Source organism: Bemisia tabaci, chromosome 8, assembly GCF_918797505.1.
Source record: "Bemisia tabaci chromosome 8, PGI_BMITA_v3".
Classification (NCBI taxonomy): domain Eukaryota; kingdom Metazoa; phylum Arthropoda; class Insecta; order Hemiptera; family Aleyrodidae; genus Bemisia; species Bemisia tabaci.
Genome location: NC_092800.1, coordinates 41,318,721 through 41,339,273, shown reverse-complemented (window position 1 = coordinate 41,339,273; position 20,553 = coordinate 41,318,721).

Below are 20,553 nucleotides of genomic sequence, written 5' to 3'. Positions count from 1 at the left end.
AACTCTCCCTTAAAATAAATATTTTATTGGAGAAAATTTGGCAACTCGAATGCTATGGCGTTTTTGCCTACATCTGGCAGCATTATTACGCTACAGCGTTGCCGATTTTTCGGGAATTTTTTGCCGCAAAGCGAGTGCCTTAAGCACTGAACAGGCGATTTGTGCGCTAGTTTAACTCATGGTGTCCAGGCCCGGGAAAACCGGGATGTATAGAAGAATGAACAATTTCAGAAAAAATCAGGGAATCTGTTCCCAAAGCGAGAATTTCTTCCACAACCGCTTTAGAGACCAATTTAAGGTTTATATTATTGTACATGAGCCCCCAGTATCGGCATCTTGAATCTTCAAAATAACAGAGAAGCTTTCATTGAGGGGATAGTAGGTACAAGCATCAAAACGCTTTTGGAAGTAAACATTTTAATCTACGCCAAGGATTTGACTGTAAGTTGAGGAAAATCGATATTTCAATATCGAACTCCGGAGAGTTGGATAGTTTATTGTAAGGAAATACCTTGAGAAGCGGGGAAAAACTGTGATTTCTTATCAGGGTAGCATGGTCAACAATTCTAAACACTACGCGGAGCACCACCACAAATAAGACAAACGGAACAGCAACACAACATGGAAAACGACGGTTTGGCGGTTTTGTAAACGCCTTCAATTTTGACGTGATACCTCACACACTCCGGAGAGTACGAATAGTTGTATCATTGCGCCTTAGCAACGCGACGGAAAATTACAATTGAAATAGCCTCCACGCACGCTGGCAACTTTTACGCTTCCTCTCAACTTGGACAAAAGTCTTAAAAAAAAAAATTAAAACAATGAGACGTGCACAGAAGTGTTGCATTAGCTCGTAAGATCAGATTCTCCATTAGTCCATTGATTTTGTGTTCCGAACTTCCCGCGAAACAGCACTCTCGATGTAGAAACTTGGCTATTTTGAAAACGCCTTCAAATGCGGCGTGATACCTCACGCATTCCGGAGAGCACGAATAGTTGTATCATTGCGCCTTAGCAAAGCGACGGAAGATTACAATGGAAATAGCCTTCACGCACGCTTGTCTTGTCCGTTTTTCATTGATATTTTTGAATTTGTGATCGTAAAGTTAAAGTGCGCTCCATCTAGAATTGTATTTGAGAGATGGGTAATTTTTATCGGAGAGTTAAAAAACAAGTGCTAAGAAATGAAACTAAAAAATTGGAATTAAAACAGGGCCCGATCACCGCTCAGGGGCCCAGAGTGCTGACGGGATTAAAAGGCCCATTAATTGCGGGTTGTATACTTTGAATTGAAGGGACTCTCAAGGTATAACCCGCCAATTCCGGCTCTGAACTTAAATCGACAAAATAAAACAAAAAAAGGACAGATAAAAAAGTGTGTAAGAGCTAGTTGTATCAAGAGCGCTTTCCGTGATCCTAGTCAAATTTTGGTATTCGCAAGCGAAAAACCGCGCTTTTTCACCAATTGCAACGTTGCACACCGTCACTTGTGTTCCGTTATAGTTTATTCATTTTATTTTAGAAGGCAAACAATAGTGTTTCTCAAAATTTTCCAAGAATCTCCCTCAATCGTTTCACAATAGAGGATTTCGCTGTGATATCTCATATGGACAGCTATTGGAAAAAGACCCGATTTTGCTTCGATTGCTTCGTTGCAGAATGCACAACTCCACTCATGTTCCGGTTTTATTTATTCATTTCATTTTAGAAGCTAAATAAAAGATTTTTCCCATAATTTTCCACAAATTTTCCGAAATCATTTCGCAATACAGGATATCGCGGTGACGTTTTCGATTAGTTCCCTTTTCTTTTTTAATGAGTGATAAAAGAGGGATTACCGATAATCCGAAATTTTGCAACGTTGCAATTAAGATACATATTTTTCGTTCAGCTATGATAAACATAGGAAGCAGGTGAAGAATGTCGAAGCGAGGTCCTAGTTTTGCGACGCTACTTGCGTCTGCTATTGCAGGGTAATCGAGGCATCATCGCAGTACAAAACGCCTTCAATCCAGCTAGCCGCAATATGGACATCCCCCGTGGTCGAATAGTTGTATCAAGAGCGCCTTCCGTGATCCTAGTCAAATATTGATGGATACCAGCGAAAAACCTGATTTTTCTCCGAATGAAATGTTGCACATTGACACTTATGTTTCGTTATAGTTTATTTATTTTATTTTAGAAGCCAAACAACAGTTTCTCTCAAAATTTTCCGAGAATTTTCCTGAATCGTTTCATAGTTGAGGATTTCGTTGGGAAATTTTATTTGGACGGCCACGCGTAAAAGACCCGATTTTTCTCCGATTGCAACTTAGCACACCGACGCCTATGTTTCATTTTTGGTTTTTCAATTTAATAGCAGTCTCTATTAATTTAGTCCGAGATCGGAATTGTCGTTTCGTATGAAGTTCGCGTAACACAAAATCAATGGAATGACTGATTTTACGTGCTGATGCCTCGTTTCTTTTTTTTTTCTAAACTTTTGTTTATTATGAGACCGTAAGACCAGTCATTCCATTGATCTCGTACTCCGAACGTCATGCGAATCGAAAAACCCAGTATCGAAATTTGGCTGTTTTAAAAACTCCTTCAAGTGCGGCGTGATACCTCACGCACTCCGGAGAGTACGTACAGTTGTAGCATTGCGCCTTAGCAAAGCGACGGGAGATTAAAATCGCCAAATATCGATATCGGGATTGTCGTTTCGTATGAAGTTCGTGTAACACAAAATCAATTGAATGACTGATTGTACGTGCTAATGCCTTGTTTTAATTTTTTTTTTTTTTTTTGTTTATTATGAGACCGTAAGATCAGTCATTCCATTGATCTCGTACTCCGAACGTCATGCGAATCGAAAAACCCAGTATCGAAATTTGGCTGTTTTGAAAACTCCTTCAAGTGCGGCGTGATACCTCACGCATTCCGGAGAGTACGTACAGTGTTGTAGCATTGCGCCTCAGCAAAGCGACGGGAGATTAAAACCGCCAAATATCGATATCGGGATTGTCGTTTCGTATGAAGGAAAAGGACCTGCGTTGAGCCGGCGCAGAGATACAACTACTCATACTTGATAGATGTCCGTGTTGCGTACGTAAAATTGTAGGCGCGATGGCGCGAGACGTAAACTTGCAATGCTCTACTCTCTATTGCCAGTGAGGTGTCGCTCCGATTCGGGAGAAAAGTTTAACAAAAAGGCCCACTAACAAATCTTCTATCTTCGGTTGGGTTGCTCATGTATCCCTTGGAGCACCACTACAAATGGAACGCGTTAAATAGAAAGGAACCAAGCCATATCAGCTATTGCCAAATTTAATTGGGCAATTTACTTTTTTACATGAAAACGGTTGTGCGGATTTCTGTGCAAATTTCTATAAATTTTCTCCATAATACAAAGCAAATTCCTTAAAATTTTCAAAGGAATCCGCACAAATGCTCTCTCGTAAAAATCAAATTCCCCTGTTAAATTTGGCAATAGCTGATGCGGCTTGGTTCCTTTCTGTTTAAAGCGGTCCAAATGAGATTTATGGAAATAAACACGCCATGGAAATAGAGCAAGGAAAACTCTCTTGACTCTCTTTGAGACGGCGCAGAGATACAACTATTCGTACTCGACGGATGTCCGTGTTGCGTCCGCCACATTGAAGGCGCGATGGCGCTAGAAAAAATGTTTTCTAAATGTTCCGATCGATGTTGCTGGTGAGGTGACGCTCCGACTCGAGAGCAAAGAATAAAACGAGACTGGATAACGTCTCTCTTATCCTCGACTGTGTTGCTCACGTAGCTCTGAGCCATGAATTCTAACGTGAAAAACCGAGACGACAGGATGCATCGGGAAATGAAAATTTTTAGAGAAAATCAAGGGATTTGTTCCGAAAACCGAGAATCTCTCCTTCCACCGCTTCGAAACCATTTTCGGGTTTATGCAATATTATACCGGAGCCGCCATTAAATATTTCGACGGTGCAAGTGGCAATCACATACTCGGTTTGCGACATCACAGACTTCCTATCATAGTTTACTTTTTAGACGGAAAACTACTCAACGGCAATTCTTTAAAACTGCCGTGATTTTTTTTCTCTGTGCGAAAAAAATTCTGCACAAACTTCAAGGAATGATGTCAATTTGTTCTCCCTTACAAAAATAACATAGAGGAAGAGATTTTCAGACATCGATATTTCCCCATTTGAAGCTGTGGTAAATAATCGATCCTTTTCCTCAGGTTTAAGTGGTAGATCAATCGAGGTATCGCTAAGCACGCCACGCCACTGTGCCAGACCTTGCCAGCTCATGCCACACCTTGCATTTATTTTTAATTTTTTTTTTTTTATTTTATTTTATTTTTTTAAAAGTATTATTACTAATTTTATTACTCACAAACGAAGGAGATACGTGAAACTCTTTGCAGATTTGAAATGGAGCCACTTGAAGTATGGCTCGTCCCACTGGTTTAAATGGAATTGAACACCGCAGCAAAACAAAAAACAACTTTATTCAACGTGTTCTGCCCAAAATTTTGATTGAGCTCATGGTTTGCTTTAATGATCAACCTTGTATACCTTGTCTAGTAGTCCATTGTCTGAAAAATATTTGCAGTGCAAATAGTGCAGTGAAATAATTGTCGATTTTCAAAAAAAAAAAAAAAAAAAAAAAAAGTCCGATCCAGTCTATACGTTGATCTTCCCAGCATCGCACTGCCGTGTGACAGAACTATCGAAGAAGGTTCTACCATTATTTGGACTGCATTTTGCAATTAGGAACTACAATTTCTGACTCAGTATAAGAACAATATATTCACCATTAGTTTGCCTATGCACATGAATGTTTTTACGGATGAGTCTGAAATTGTAGTTCCCAATTGCAAAATGTTGTCCATTCAGTCCTAACATATTCTCCACTATAGCATGGTAAGTTGAACTGCATTTTGCGAAAAATAATCAAGAGCATTCCAATGTCGCTAAGACTGTGCAACTTTTTTTATCTTGCAAATACAGGCTGGCAAGGCCAGATTTTCCTACTTGCCGCCCATGGGCCGCCTGTATTTTGCCGCCCCCTTCTCATTCGTTTTGGAACATCAATAAAAACCATCAAGTGAACGTGCTAGCGGGGGAGGGGTGCATAAGACGCGTTTACTCGTGTTGAACACATTTTTTGGGAAAGCCCTGTCAACACTACTAGCAAAAGGTCACGGAACTTTGCGCGAAAGTCAAGTTTCGTAAACCTATCTCTAATGGACAAGGCCTTCCATTCATAAGAAATGAACGAAAAAATTATGAAAGAACTAACACCAAATTTGGTTTAATGATTTTAACTTCCGCCGCCGCGCCGCGCCGACCGCACTGTGTTTGGCGCAATGCGTGAAGTATTCACGCAGTCTTGTAGGCGCTATACGTTTCACGCTGACCGCACTGTGTTTGGCGCAATGCGTGAAGTATTCGTGCATTCTTGTAGGCGCTATCCGTTTCACGCCGACCACAATAACCGCTTTGTGTTTGATGCAATGCGTGAAGTATTCGTGCAGTCTTGTAGGCGCTTATATGTGTTACATGCCGATTGCCGCGCCGAGGGCTTCTCCTTTTCATCTCAAGTCCTCGTCATCATTTCTCCCTAAGTCGCGCCGTTCCAGGCCAAATTGTGTGTTTGGTTTCTCTCCTAACTCGACTAATCAAAGGTGCTATCTCCTGTATCACTGAAAGACGACAAAATTAGAAATTACTATACTCTCAGGAAATGAGAGATTTTATGGCCTTTTCTCGTTTGTAATTTTTTTTTCTAAATCCGATTTTTTTTATACCTACATTTAAAAAAATTGGAAAATTTGCTGCACCCTAGATTTGCCGCCATGTGCCGCGGCCCATGTGGCCACCCCTTTAATCCGGCCCTGCGGACTGATTATTGAAATTGATAGACAAAGCTACAGAAAAAGAAGACATAGGGAGTATGGAGCGATCCTATTGGTTGAAATGGGTGGTTTCTCCAGACAAAGGGAGAAAACGATAGACAAACTGTCGGGTCTCTTGTGGGTTGCCGTTACTTAGTCTATTACCTACCTCCTTTGTCCATTGCAACCACCCGCTTTCACCAATAGAATCTCTCTATATCTCTTTTGTCTCCTTTGTCTATAGCTTTGTCTATCAATTTCAATAATCAGCCCGCTGTAGACTGTTCATTTAAACTTTTATCTTTACTCTCAATTAACCGTAAATTCAAGACGAAAATAACCGCTGTAAATTTAATTTGTTGCATGATTTCCGTAATTTCACTGCAAATAATGTAAGTTGTACAATCCTAGCAACATTGGAATGCTCTTGGTCCCTTCCGCAAAATGGACTGCATTTTGCAATTTGGACCTATAAATTCCGGCCCGGTTTAAAAACAACGTATGTGCCATTAGTTTCCCTATGCACATAAGTGTTTTTTCAGATGAGCCAGAATTTATAGTTCCCAATTGCAAAATGCAGTCCAAATGTAATCCAGTTAATACTCGTAGCTTGTCTACCTACTTATTATAGGTGACGTATCAGCGTTAATTCTCCGTGATCGCCAGTTGATACAGATACATTCGGGGCTTGCTCAAGAGCTCAGCCGGCAATTTTATTCTGTCTCCGTCTCATCCTAGACGACACCACAATGTCCATTGTTTCTGTCTGGAGTGAGATCGGAGCGCCACGCTGAGTGAGTCGGCGAATAGGAAACGAATTAGACGATAGAAAGTGAAATGTTTTGAGAGAGGACCCACCACTGCACTGTTCTTTATTCCCTTTTCCAGCGGGCACACGCAGATTGCGTCACAACCGGCAATTTCCAACCTGCTGCGCGATTATCGAAGCTCTGTGACACCGACCCACAATGTCTATGGGCTTTGAGCTTTTTATTATGCTCCCTCCGATAAGTGTCACGTCGACGGTGAAAGTGCAGAAGTGCGTACCTCGGAAAACACGATTTTCCAGGAATACCTAGGGAATTACAGGAATACCACACGATTTTACAATAATATTTTTAAATCTGCACAAAAGGACGTATTTCTATCAAACGGACCTAAGGGCCATGGGGTGAGGAAGGTAGAGGGGGGCTTGGATTGGCGGCGGAATCGGGCGTCCGGCTTATTCCGTCCTATACTCGCAATGCTTCTCCATGGCGCTTAAGTCCGTTTGACAGAACGCGCTATCCGGGATTCTAAATTCCTCAAAAGGAACTCGAATTGGCGCTTAGTTCCGTTTGATAGAAATACGTCCAAGTATCCAAACGTCGCACATTTTCCACAGGAAAGTGAAAAAACTCGCGCCCTCTAGTATATAGAGGGATCTCCTTGGCGATCAACATAACTTGAAAACCTACTCCCGACCCCGCGCAATATGACGTGACGCGCTCTATAGCCTGTGTCACACTATCAAAATACTCCATCAAAATGTCAGGGTCAAGTGCTATGATCGGTCCAAGTCATCGAATGAACCAATCACAACACCTGACCTTGATATTTTGATGGCTAGCTTTGAGTAGAGTACCTATATAGGGAGAGTATGGACAACTCGAATTATGTAGCTCTTAGGGCCCAAAAGGGTAGGTAGCCTTTGAAAACGAAAAATGTCACTGTCTATCTTTAGACTCTAATATCAAACGAAAATGTACAAGAAAATTCATACGTAAGTATTCTTCCGCAAAAACGAGTAAGTTTATGCAAAAACCAAGTCAAATACGTGCACGGAGAAAAAAACTTCGTGCATGGGACCCGTAGTTGAGGTCATATGGATCTGAATTTCTGACAGTATCTACCGGTCCGCTCCGAAGCTCGGGAACATCCGGCACTGGTATGGCGTAGTACTTCGATTGTGCCACCTTCAGTATGGACTACACTTTCAGGCTGCCCGAACTTCGCAGCTCTTGACCCGGATACGGACGGTCAAGTCATATAGCCTAACTTCGGGTCCAGTCACGAAGTTTTTTTCTCGTGTGCTTTACCAAGACAGTTGCCAACAATTGTGATTATAAATCGCTCTTGATAATTTGACTTCATAAATTGCCTACCCTTTTGGAGTCTAAGAGCTCCATCACCTAACCTCAAAATTTTCGACAGGTCCGTACTCTCCCCGTATAGGTACTCTAGCTTTGATAGTGTGACACAGGCTTATCTGTTCATCAGGCTGCCTCAGGAGCACGCGGTAGGCACGGCAGGCTATCCCCGGTTGGCAAGTCCAAGCTTTACCAACGACAGTTCCCAGAAATGGACCACTAAACAAGGTACGAATTTCAGCATTCTCATTCATGTTCCTTCACCAAAATTTCACGTAAAATACGACGCGCACAACGAAAATTACCGAAACCAACTCCTAACGAAGATATTAACATTTTTATTTCACATTGGTTACGAGGAATTTGAACTGACCGCTCACAAGAAACTCAAAGCTCTGCGTGAGTCAAATCGTGCACTGCAACGGTTTCAGCAAGCTTCTCAATCGAGCAATGTTCATTTGCCACCATGTGTTGTTCAAACTATAAGCAATTTGTTACAGCTGAGCCAAAGCGTCAAGATTGAGGTTGCCAGATTTTTATATCGCAGAGACTGTCATGATAACGTTTAGCGAGCGATGTGAGTCACGTAGATCATTGAGTTTTCAAGGCGGGTGGTTTGAATTCACGCATCAAGAATCATTCGTCAGGAGTTAATTTCGGTAATTTTTGTTGTGCGCATCATGTTCTACGTGAAATTTTAATTACGAAACATGTATCAGAATGCTGAAATTCGTTCCTTGTCTAGTGGTCCATTGTGATTATAAATCACTCTGGATTATTTGAATTCGTAGATTGCCAACCCTTTTGGAGTCTAAGAGCTCCATCACCTAACCTCAAAATTTTCGACACGTCCATACTCTCCCTATATAGGTACTCTAGCTTTGATAGTGTGACACAGGCTTATCTGTTCATCAGGCTGCTTCAGGAGCACGCGGTAGGCACGGCAGGCTATCCCCGGTTGGCAAGTCCAAACGAGGAGGATGAAAATTGGAAGCCGGCGAGCAGCCATATGCTTTTGATGAAAGAGAAAACGAGATGTATTAAAAGTAGATTAGAAGACTTGTCGACGCCCGCCCTGTGCCTCCGCCGTTGACGCTCGGGGGGAGGGGGGGGGGGGGGGCTGGGGCTCGCCGGCGAGTGTGTGAGTCGCACATTGCGGTCTTAAAACCCAGAGAACTTGCACTCTCTACTTGTAAATTGCCTTTCGGCCGGGCGGGGGGGGGGGGGGGGGAGCAGCTTATCTGGTCGTTATTCCTGAGCAGAGAGAAAAAAATATCCCGCGAGATTCTCGTTTTATTCCGCGAATAAATTATCGAGGCAGATGCCGGAAATTCTAGTTTCATGCTGACAGGATAATTATGAGCGGTGTGAAGGGGGCAGTGGCGTGGCTTGCTTTGCGATATATCGATTGATCTGCCGTTTAAACCTGTGGAAATGGATCGATAAACAGGGTGTTCGCAGCGAACGCCTTAATAATCGATTCTTGGCCGTAGCTCCGAATGGGGAGATATCGATAATCGATCGCGCGCGCCTCGCCAACGGAAGGGGGCTCCGGCAGCTTTTACACCCCTGCTGCTCCTGTCCTGCCGGAAGCCCGATTCTTCTCATCGAAACCGCGAAGAGTGGCCGAACGTGCGGAGAACTGAGTCATTGAAAAAAAGAAGCAAAAAAATAAGAGGAGAAACTAATGTGATGGTCATCCAGGAAAGGGCTTTAGTCCAAAAAAACTGAAATTCTAGTGGATGATAATAGAGCACAGATTAATGTGTTTTAATAACATTTCAAGGCAGGGAAAAACTCAAAAATAACACACATCGTCACCTTCCGGGCAAAGTATCACAAGCGCCATGCGACGTTTCAAAAATTCCGCCGCTGTTTTATTTTTTTACAGAGAAATTGTTCAACGAAGCTGTCCGAAAATTTCACTGAATTTTCTTTGCGATGCCGATAAAATTCAGTGAAATTTTCAAACAGATTCAACCAACAGTTTCTCTGTAGTAAAATAAAATGGCGGCGGAAATTTTGAAGCGTCGCATGGCGCTTGTGATACTTTGCCCGGAAGGTGACGACACGGTCAGATTATAGCAGTTGGTCTTCACATTTTGGAATAAGGAATTCCATATAATCATATTTCCGCGTGGAGAAACCAATGCCATTTCTGTTGTTTCTAAAATGAGTCAGAAATTGTAGTTCCTAATTGCAAAATGTGGTCCATGTATCTTTTCAGAGAGATTCCTCTTCCTCTTTGTATGCAAAACGCCAATAGTTTGATTGCTTACTTTTCTTCTCTGGCGTTAAAGTCTCCTGGGAATGTTCTGCAATGGATTATCATGGGAACAATACATAAAGTTGAAAATTGGATTTTCACTCCCCCAACCCCACTAATAACGCACCCCGATAGCTTTCGTCTGCATCCCTCTTAAAAATTACGTACAGCGCTTAGTTCGATCTCCCCTAAATTTTATGAAAAATTGTCACCTTGCTTTGATTTTTCATCTTAGCTGTTCAACAAACCGGCGTCTCGCGCCCATTTTGTAGATACATAAGGCAGTCCTGAACGTCCCTTCTGCAATGCATCCGTAACGCAGGCTCTGCAGACCATCCACCCGTAGAGCGTTACGTATTTTACGGACGGCTTCCATTGACACGAGAAAAAATTATCTTGCGTGATTTAAGAATTGAATTGTTAAAAAAAAGTGTCCGACATTTTTCAATATAGATTTTACAGTATAAGAAAATGCTAATTAATTTAACTGAGGGGTTGTTGAATTACAATTTTATTATTATAAAATCTACATTAAAACATGTCGGACACTTTTGGTTTTTCTCCTGTTACCATTTGGATACCTACTCTAGTTTCTAGGATAACTTACTCTGGAAAAAATAACACATTGGATCTAGAGTCCAGACTCTCGAAAACATTGACAAGAAAAAGTACTCTTGATTCAATCAGATTTTTGCTTAAATTAAAGGGAAATCCGCTCAAATTAAGAGGCTTGGTTCTTGATTGAAGCAAAAATCCGATTGAATCAAGAGTATTTTTTCTTGTCGATGTTTTTAAGAGTCCGAACTCTAATTCCAATGTGTTTTTTTTCCAGTGTAGTTAATCCTGTAGCTATGTTAGTTAAGTTTAAAGTCACCAAAATAGGTCATGGACTTTACTTTACTAGGTGAAAAAAATGATTATTTATTATCATTTTTGGCAATAATTTTCCAAATTTCACTCTTACATCTTAACTAATATATGGCGAACTTGAAACGTCGAGCAAAATATTACGTGTTTTTTCGGATTGAGCTATTTACTATGTCTTCCTTATAAAGTGATCCACTTACGTACGTCCCAAAAGGAAATTACCGGATGTGTCGTACGGCACTTGCGCCGAATAAACGAGGGGCCACTCAATGCGCATCCGTGGATATTGGGGTCCCGTGCGTTACCTTAGCGGTGCTCGACGGCCAATTCGGAGCCCATTGTTATCGCGGGTCCAACCCTCGAAAAAACGATGAGGTATGCTGCTTCCTGAGGATATGTGTTTGCGTAACGTGTGTGCGCATGCGTAAGGATCGCGAGACAATGGCTCCAAGCCGAAGATGACTTGGGGCCTTCATGGCTCCGTGGCGAATCTAATGGCGCTGTAATGAGGATTGCGGCCGAAAGTGAAAACGCTCGCTCCACAGATTCCAAGCTGGAATCGAAGAGGTTCCAAAAGGAGCTCTGCAGCGAATGGAGATGTTGCATGTGTGAGGAATTTGCGATCGGACCCTGGATTCTTATGTAAAAGTTCGCGAGAAACACGATGGTGCCACTGGTTTTCTCTGAAATCAACTCCCAAGCTCAAAATCCGCTCTCAAAGTTGAAGCTGTAACGGAAGGGATATCTCACGCTATCCTGAGAGTCCACCTCTACATCACGACAAACTCTCCATGCAAAGATAGGGAGCAAATATATTAGCAGGGCTGCCACCTTATTTGGGGACTCTAAGATTGGAAACACGGCAACCCTGCTAATGTATTTGTTCCCTCTCTATGCATGGAGAGTTTGTCTTGAAGTAGAGGTGGACTCTCAGGATAGCGTGGGATATCCCTTCATTTTGGTCTCAACTTGACAGCTTTTTTTGAGCTTGGGAGCTCAAAAACGCTCTCATAGTTGAAGCTGTAATGTAGAGGATATCCCACGCTATCCTGAGAGTCCACGTCTACATCAAGACAAACTCTCCGTGCAAAGATAGGGAGCAAATATATTAGCAGGGTTGCCGTGTTTTCAGTTTTAGAGTCTCCAAATAAAGTGGCAGCCCTGTCAATATATTTGCTCCCTATCTTTGCATGGAGAGTTTGTCGTGATGTAGAGGTGGAATCCCAGGATAGCGTGGGATATCCCCTCCATTACAGCCTCAACTTTGAGAGCTTTTTTTGAGCTTGGGAGTTAATTTCAGAGAATATCAGTGGCACTATCGTGTTTCTCGCGAACTTTTACATTAGAATCAATAGTCAAATCGCAAATTCCTCACACATGCAACATCTCCATTATAGGCACAATATGCAACGCTGGAATCATGTTAAGGAGTAAAAGAAGCAATCGAAGCTTCAGGTAATGTCGCATGCGGCGGATACCAAAAGAATTTCATTATAGCACCTGGATGCAACCATTCGGGCTCCATGGATGCCCGTGTTGCATACGCACGGCAGTGAAGGCGTTTTGACTTCAGACACTGACCGCCTCGCCAGTGCCGCTCAAAAGCAGTGGAGCGATTCAACGAGAGGAGTCGGATAAAATGTAGAAACATTTAAGCGCATATCGATATTGAAACGGAACATAGAGATTTTTCGACGTTGACATGATTAAAATTACTTGAATGATCGTTCATTTTACTAAAAAGAGTTAAATGAGAAAATATTAAAATAGGTACAAATATGTAAGTAGAATAATCAATAAGATTGCTCACAAATTAAGTTCTCAGCAATTCGATCAATATTTCTAGTTTTTTATCTAGGCCCTCTAAAACGAAGGGGAGGGGGGCAAATGATGGCACTGATGACAAGTACTGAAAAAAAAAAAAACCACATTGGATCTAGAGTCCAGACTCTTAAAAACATCGACAAGAAAAAATACTCTTGATTCAATCAGATTTAAGCTTAAATCAAGAACCAAGCCTCTTAATTTGAGCGGATTTCCTTTTGATTCAAGCTTAAATTTGATTGAATCAAGAGTCTGGACTCTAGATCCAATGTGTTTTTTCCCAGTGAATCGAACAAAAATATAGAATTGGGAAGAAATGCAAGTATATCATTCTCAGAGGGTTTCCTCTCCAAAAATGAAATGAGCCGGACTATGAACTGGAAAAAAATAACTTACGCCTACTCTGAAGTAATATTTAATTTCATGTAGGCACTCATTTTGACCCTCCAGAAGCTGTCAAAACTATGTAAAATGTAGCTATTAAGATTGTATTACGAACCAACTGGCCGCAAATGAGTAGAGAGGGTGATTTCAGTGCCATCTATCACGAGATGAGCCTCAATACTTCTGATGTTTTGAGGATTATGCCCAATCCATCACGCTTTACACCGCTTTGCCGCCGAGTTCAAACGTTGCCATCAACATTCTTGTGAACGCAGCAGAAATGACCAATTGACCAAGCTCGGTTGAAATCATCAGAGACTATCTCAGGACCAGCCTTGATAATAGTTTCAGTCGAAACAAATACTTTATTAAGTAATTAGATGGTTGATTGATCAAATGTTGATGACTTTTAAAGTCAAGTTAATCAATGGAGTGCTCTCTGTAAGTATACATTCCCAAGTAGAAAAATGAAAATATTTTATGAAAAAAATATTAATGAAAAAAATTTAGAAAATAAAGAAAAAGTAGCTAGCATTATGGAAAGTAAACAGGAATTTTAAAGCGAGTGTCACTATTTATCAAAGAAAATAGGTCTATTTCTTTTCTAAAAAATGAATATATTTTCCGTCTAAGAAATTGATAAGGCTATTTCCTTATGAAAAAATATCCAAAAACCTGAACATATTCCTCATTAATTTTAAGTGTCAAACATACAAATAGGTCATCATAAAAATTTATATTTTAATACATTTGCTTTTTATTTCAGCAGTTTTTTTTTAATTGTGACTCAAGTTTTCCTTGCTACAAAGCGGCCTTTTAAAAGCGTTTGTTAGGGGTTGGGTCACGCTATGGCTAACCTCTTCTAGTGACCGTTACTTTTAAGAGCAATTTTCAAGAAATCTAATAGAAAGTTAAATAAATTATTTTTAGAGAACCCGTTATAGTAATTTTTTTGAAGAGAGATGTTTCTAAGTTTGGTGAAACTTAAGTGAAACAGTCTTTGAAAAAATTACTCCTTCTCTAGACATTGCACAGTTTTTTTAAGAGTTGTCTTTTTGAAACTTACGAGCTTTACGAGCTTTTTAAAAGTTTTTTTTTTACCAGTCATTTAACTAAGATTCGTTCTATTCAACTATAGATGTCGTCAACCGTCATTTCACAGTAAATCCGCGCCACTTTCACTGCTGTTCCGTACATCTTATAAATTCTGCAGTCGGGAAATGATTAAAATACTTGGTAAAAAGGCAAATTGGCATATCCGTGAACTATACAGTTTAAACACAGCAACGCGCAAGCACTGATTTTCTCAGTGGCCACTTCAGCTCGTTACTTACTTTCAAATAAATTGGACTTTTTCGACTGCAATTAGAGTTTATTCCTGTACTGTGCAATTAGAGGCTAGTCTAAACTGCGTCTTTATTACGCTAGCGTGGCATTGCACGCTACGATTAATGAACTGTTTATTACGAGAGTGATTTGAATCTCACTCAGCAGCTCCTCTCCCTTCGCATAAGTTGTTTCGATGAAATTGAGTCTCAAGATCATTACAGTACCGAAAAATGCTCAATTAAAAAATCGCCATTCTCGCGATGATATTTAAATGCTTTTTTGAGACACCTTACAATAAATTCAAAATCACTCGAAAAACCCAATGAATTCGAAAATTCGTATAGCCTGTCATATTTTTTCTTCAACAATACACTTGTTTTTGGGTGGTTTCACGATAACTGGAATAGTTTTGTCGCCGTAACAGACACCACATTTTTCGGTCATATTTTTAGTAGAAATGGTAATCATTCGCATTTTTTCGCATTAATCTTCAAAAGGTTACGTATTATAACGCTTTCCAATGATTTATTGCTCTACTTCGCAATGAATATTATGTAAATTCCGAAACAGCACACTTCCGGCCATTTATATATTCAAATTGAAAAGTAGAGCGATAAATCTTTGAAAAGCATTATAACACGTAACCCTGTGTAGATTAATCCAAACAAATTCGAATGATCATCATTACTACTAAAAATGTGACCGAAAAATGTGTTGTTTGTTACGGCGTCAAAACTATTCCAGTTATTGTGAAACCACCCTTTTGCTGAGTCAAAAATGTGTCATCTCTACTTGCAAGGATCTACTAGAGTTGGCTAAAGAGAGAATAAGACACTAGGAGCATGGAGCGAACCTATTGGTTGAAATGGGTATGGGTTTAATAGACTAAGTGACAAAATGATGGACTAACTAAAGGGTCTCTCGTGGGTTGCCGTTGGTTAATCTATGCCTACCTCCTTCGTCCATTGCACCTATCCGCTTCCACCAAAAGGATCCCTCCATATCCCTTTTGTCTTTTTTGTCTATAGCTTTGTCTATGTCGCAGGCAAATAGTGAAATCAGGCATTTTGTCAAATGCCTAGGCAGATAGTTAAATTTTGACGGTTTACAAAGTGTTGTGAATTCATGGCGAAGAGCTCACGAGTTTTCAATATTTTTGGAAGAATGACTCATGAAACCTACGAACTCTTTTTGTCTCTTCCTCTTCAATTGCTTCTCATATTTTCAAATGTTGAAGTTCCGAAAATTCTGTATTTTATGACATGCTGAAAATTTCAAGATAAATGGCTGCTCAGAAGCGAAAAATTGTTTAAAATACTATTGTGTGATGCAAATTTTTACTGATTATAGATTTCAACAATTAGGCTGCAGGGTCTTCTTGAGGGAAAAAGCTGTCGAAGGGACGACAGTGAATGTTGCCTCGACTCCCTTAAAGTAAAACTTAAAATTAGAGTAACCTGGTTATACTGCTCCTTCATGCTGTGCAGCGTGCATTACACCATATATTTCTTTTCCAATTATCCTTGAGTCGGAACATTGTCAGTGTTTAAAGATTCTTGAACCCTCACCATGCCTCGGGCTCACCTCATGATCGTCTGGGCTATGAATTAATAATCCGAACAAATTCTTTCGCTCCAACTTTACATACTTTCCGCAATTTTCCGCGCGGTTTAACCTCGAATTCTACGAGACAACTCCGTGTAAACTTTCGAACATTTACGCTGCGCTGATTCAATAAGTGCGCCGGCCGAGCGCTCTTTTTATGTCGCCTCCTCTATTATTACCAGCTAAGCTGACATCATTATAGGGCACCTTCCAACCCAAGGGTCGCTCTTCACTGCTGCTTGAGTATGTTTTCAAGGAGACCGTCTATTGCATATATTATGTTGTAGGTTTTGCAGCGCTCTTAAACTGGGTGCGTCGAACTCCGGAGTAGTCAGGGGTCTCTAACCGAAGGAATCATGGATTTTCAAATCTTCCTGGGAGAAAAAAAGAGGACAAAATGAAGAGGAGTTTATGGTAGCTTTGAGCAGAGCTAACGAACCACTTTCTTCTGTCAAAAATTAAACTTCGACACTCAAGAGAATATATTTTAAATGTGGGAATTGGCCTTCAACTTTATTTCTAACATCAAGTCTTATAGAGGAGTTCGTGAAACAATCTATACAATTATTCTGTAAAAATACTGTTTTAAATTGTAACATATTGTCATTAAAAATATTCTGACATTTTGGCACACTCATGAGCGGAACTTGGAGAAGGGCTGCGAGGTACTGCTCCCCACTATTCTACTTGGTTCTTTCCAAAAACAGAAGGGATTTTGAAAGAAAACTGCGTAAGATTTTACTAATTATTCAAATTTTAAATTAGTTCATTTGTATTCCAGTGAATCCTCCTGGAAAATTGGCTTAAAAATTGTTCTTAAGATGACTCAATTTTAAAGAAGCTTTATTCTCCCCTCCCCCTCAGTGAAGTATTCTCCGAGCTCCCTTGTTGCACTTGTCTTTCTGTGCACCCCCCGGACTTTTTTTGATGAGATGTACTTCTGAACACCCCTCCCCGTAATTCCTAGTTTAACCCACACCCGCCCTTCAAGTCTGATAAATCGGACAGACTGGGAGACAACCAATGGCACAAGGAAAACTCATGAGATGACTGTGACAGTATGACACCAATCTCTTTTAAAAATGGACGTATTTCTATCAAACGGAACTATGTGCATTAAGACATGAGCCCTGAGACCCATAAGAATACACGCATAACAGGGCTCACGTCGTAATGCACATAGTTCCGTTTGATAGAAATACGTCCAAATAAAAGTCCGCAAGCAGCTCGCAGTTGTCAAATTTGACTTTAATTCCACCCGGACAACCTTTAAAACTACGCAATCGAACTGCCTTGCTCAGGAAGAACGCCGTATGAACATTCGAGAGTTGCCAAATTTCCTCTGGTAGAACATGAATCTCTGCGAGACCAATCCACACAGGTCAGTCATTGCGCAGCTTTTTTGAAATCCACTCCCCCGCCCGGCCCTAACTCGCAGCACTCAATGCTACGTCACAATGGGTGCTCCCATAAGAAATACATTGCAGGCACTCAATACTACGTCACTGCGCAGTAGAGTTCTAAAACTCGTCCTCGGGAATGACTGACCTGTGTGGATTGTTCTTGAATCTCTGCGGAAATTTATAAATGCATATTTTTCCTTGGCATTTTCCAGCATTCTGGATCAAATTGTGAACAAAATTTCCTCGAAAATTAGAGGGAAAATATCCAATTTTTCCGGTTTTTATTGAGGGGAATTTGGCAACGTCTGAAGGCTCATACGGCGTTCTTCCTTAGCACAACAGCGTAGTTCATGATGAGCACACGTATGAAAAAAGAAAAAGTCCCTCCTGCGTCTGCGCGACAAATGCACATACGCGATTTTTCACTTGATCCACATAAAAATAGGTGTGACATGCCAACAACATTAGTTTTTATAATAACTCCTTGTTTCGTGCCCGGCTATTATGTGATACACGGCGCATGAAGAGACCCAAAAGCGATTATTCACATCATACCGGAGCGACCAGGCGCAGGGTCACAGTTGCCTCCTCATACAAGGTACACGAACGGCACCAGCTTAACATTTTTATAAATTGTCCGCCGTAAAAGTGTGTAACTATGATAATCACATTTCCTCGTTTATCAAGGGTTTTTTCTTCTTTTTTTTCTTTTTTGACGGCCTCAAACCGTGCGATTTATTGCGCACGTTGAATACTGTGCTAAGCAAAAACCCCGTATTCACATTAGAATGTTGCCAAGCCCTTCTCACCTCCCCGCGATAAAATATTCATTTCCGAGGAAAGTTAAAAATAATTTTTCTGGAAGTTTTTAGATGCTTCATATTACAAATGGACCGCGTTAAACAGAAGGAACCAAGCCACATCAGCTATTGCCAAATTTAATTGGGCAATTTAATTTTTTACATGAAAACAGTTGTGCGGATTTTCGTGCAAATTTCAGTGGATTTTCTCCGTAGTACGAAGCAAATTCCTCAAAATATTCAAAAGAATCCATACACACGCTCTCTCGTAAAAGCTTAAATTGCCCAATTAAATTTGGCAATAGCTGATGTGGCTTGGTTCCTTTCTGTTAAACGCGGTCCAAATAAATTGCGGTTGAAAGTCTTTGAAAAATTAGCATAGAGAAAAAAAGGAGGTGTTTGCATCTTGAGGTTTGTTTACCCTGTGACGTAGGTCGGTACAACCTGGCCAGCGAAATCCGGAATTCGAAGTATGAAAAACGAACCATAATGTCCCATTTTTTTGCTTAAATCAACTCATGATATAATTTCAAGCACTTTTTATGGAATGGCTTTTTTCCATAAATTACACCATTTCCGAGAAAATTGATGATAAAAGTCGCTGTACCGACCTACGTCATCAAAAAAATCCAAGATGCCCGAAATGCAAACACCCTAGTAACAAAATGATATCATCACGATATTTTGAGGATATCAAAATTCCTGAATGATGAAAAAATATGATATCCTCAGGATATTCTCAAGAATATATTTTTGTCCACGCCCTTAAGATAAAATCATTAGATCTCCCTCCGGATATCTCACACGATTTCCGCCAGAAAAATTTTACTGCTGTTCCATAGGAACCTGGTCATGATTTTTCCACACTATCATACAATGTTGTCTTAGCCTAGTAAAAAAATGATATGATCACGATATCTTGAGGGTATCAAAATTTTACATCCTCAAGATATCCTCAAGAACATATTTTTGTCCACGCCTTTAAGATATAATTCGTTAGATTTCTTCCGGATATCTCAAACGAATTCCTCCGAACATCTCAGTTTTATGCTGTCCTCAATTTGGTCCGGACTCCGAAAAATTCCTCCCAGAATCTCTGTGAGCATCCCAGAGTTGATTCCGCATGAATCGGTCCAGCGGATTGATGTACTACAAGCACTCGCCAAACAGAAGCTCCTTATTAAGGTCATGGGTGCATTTACTTAAGCCTTACTCACACCCTGAGCTTACCATTACTCTAGGGCCCTGCAAAAAGGCATCTCTTACGGAGAGTCACCGTTTCGGTACCCCACTTCACTATGCTAGTCTCAATTTTTTTATCTGAAACTATGTTCAAAACCAGAGGAACGGTGCTTTCTTTAATTTAAGATGTGCAAAATCCTTAAAAAAACGTCATGGTAGGGTCCAAAAGCATTAACTTTTATTTTCCTGAAAAAAGAGACTGCAGAGAACCCTGGCGGAAAATTCAGAAACTACATGGTAACTTTAAGATAATTCTAAAGTTATCTTCAGAATATCATTTGTCGATATCTTCAATAAATTTTTAAAATTAATCTGCGTGCGATAGTTTGAAAAAATCTGTGTGAAGTGATAAGTACGTTATCTTTCCTGATGGTTCATCATAATATGCCATTTTGAATATCAATGAGTTATCAGTCAATGATGTCTACATTTTTCTTTTTCTAAAATAACGAAAAGAAATCTTGCTAAATATTCGTGGCGGGTGTTCCTAAAATGACCTGTAGGCTTATTGGCGAAAACGAGCATGTCATGAACTAATGATAACTTCCAAATGTTTCTGAATTTATCTTCAAAATAGCATTATTAAATGTCTTGAAAAAAAATCATGAATAAATTTGGTAGATATCGTAATGTGATATTCTGAAGAAATAATTATTGATACCTAAGATTTCATCATAACGATGACTTCGTTATTCTTGAAGTACATCATCGGAGATTTAAAACACTAACATTTACATGCTGACCTCACTAATTACGTTCGAACAAAATCAGGAGATATCTTAAAGATATCGTTGTACAACCTTCTTAGAATATCAGTTAATAT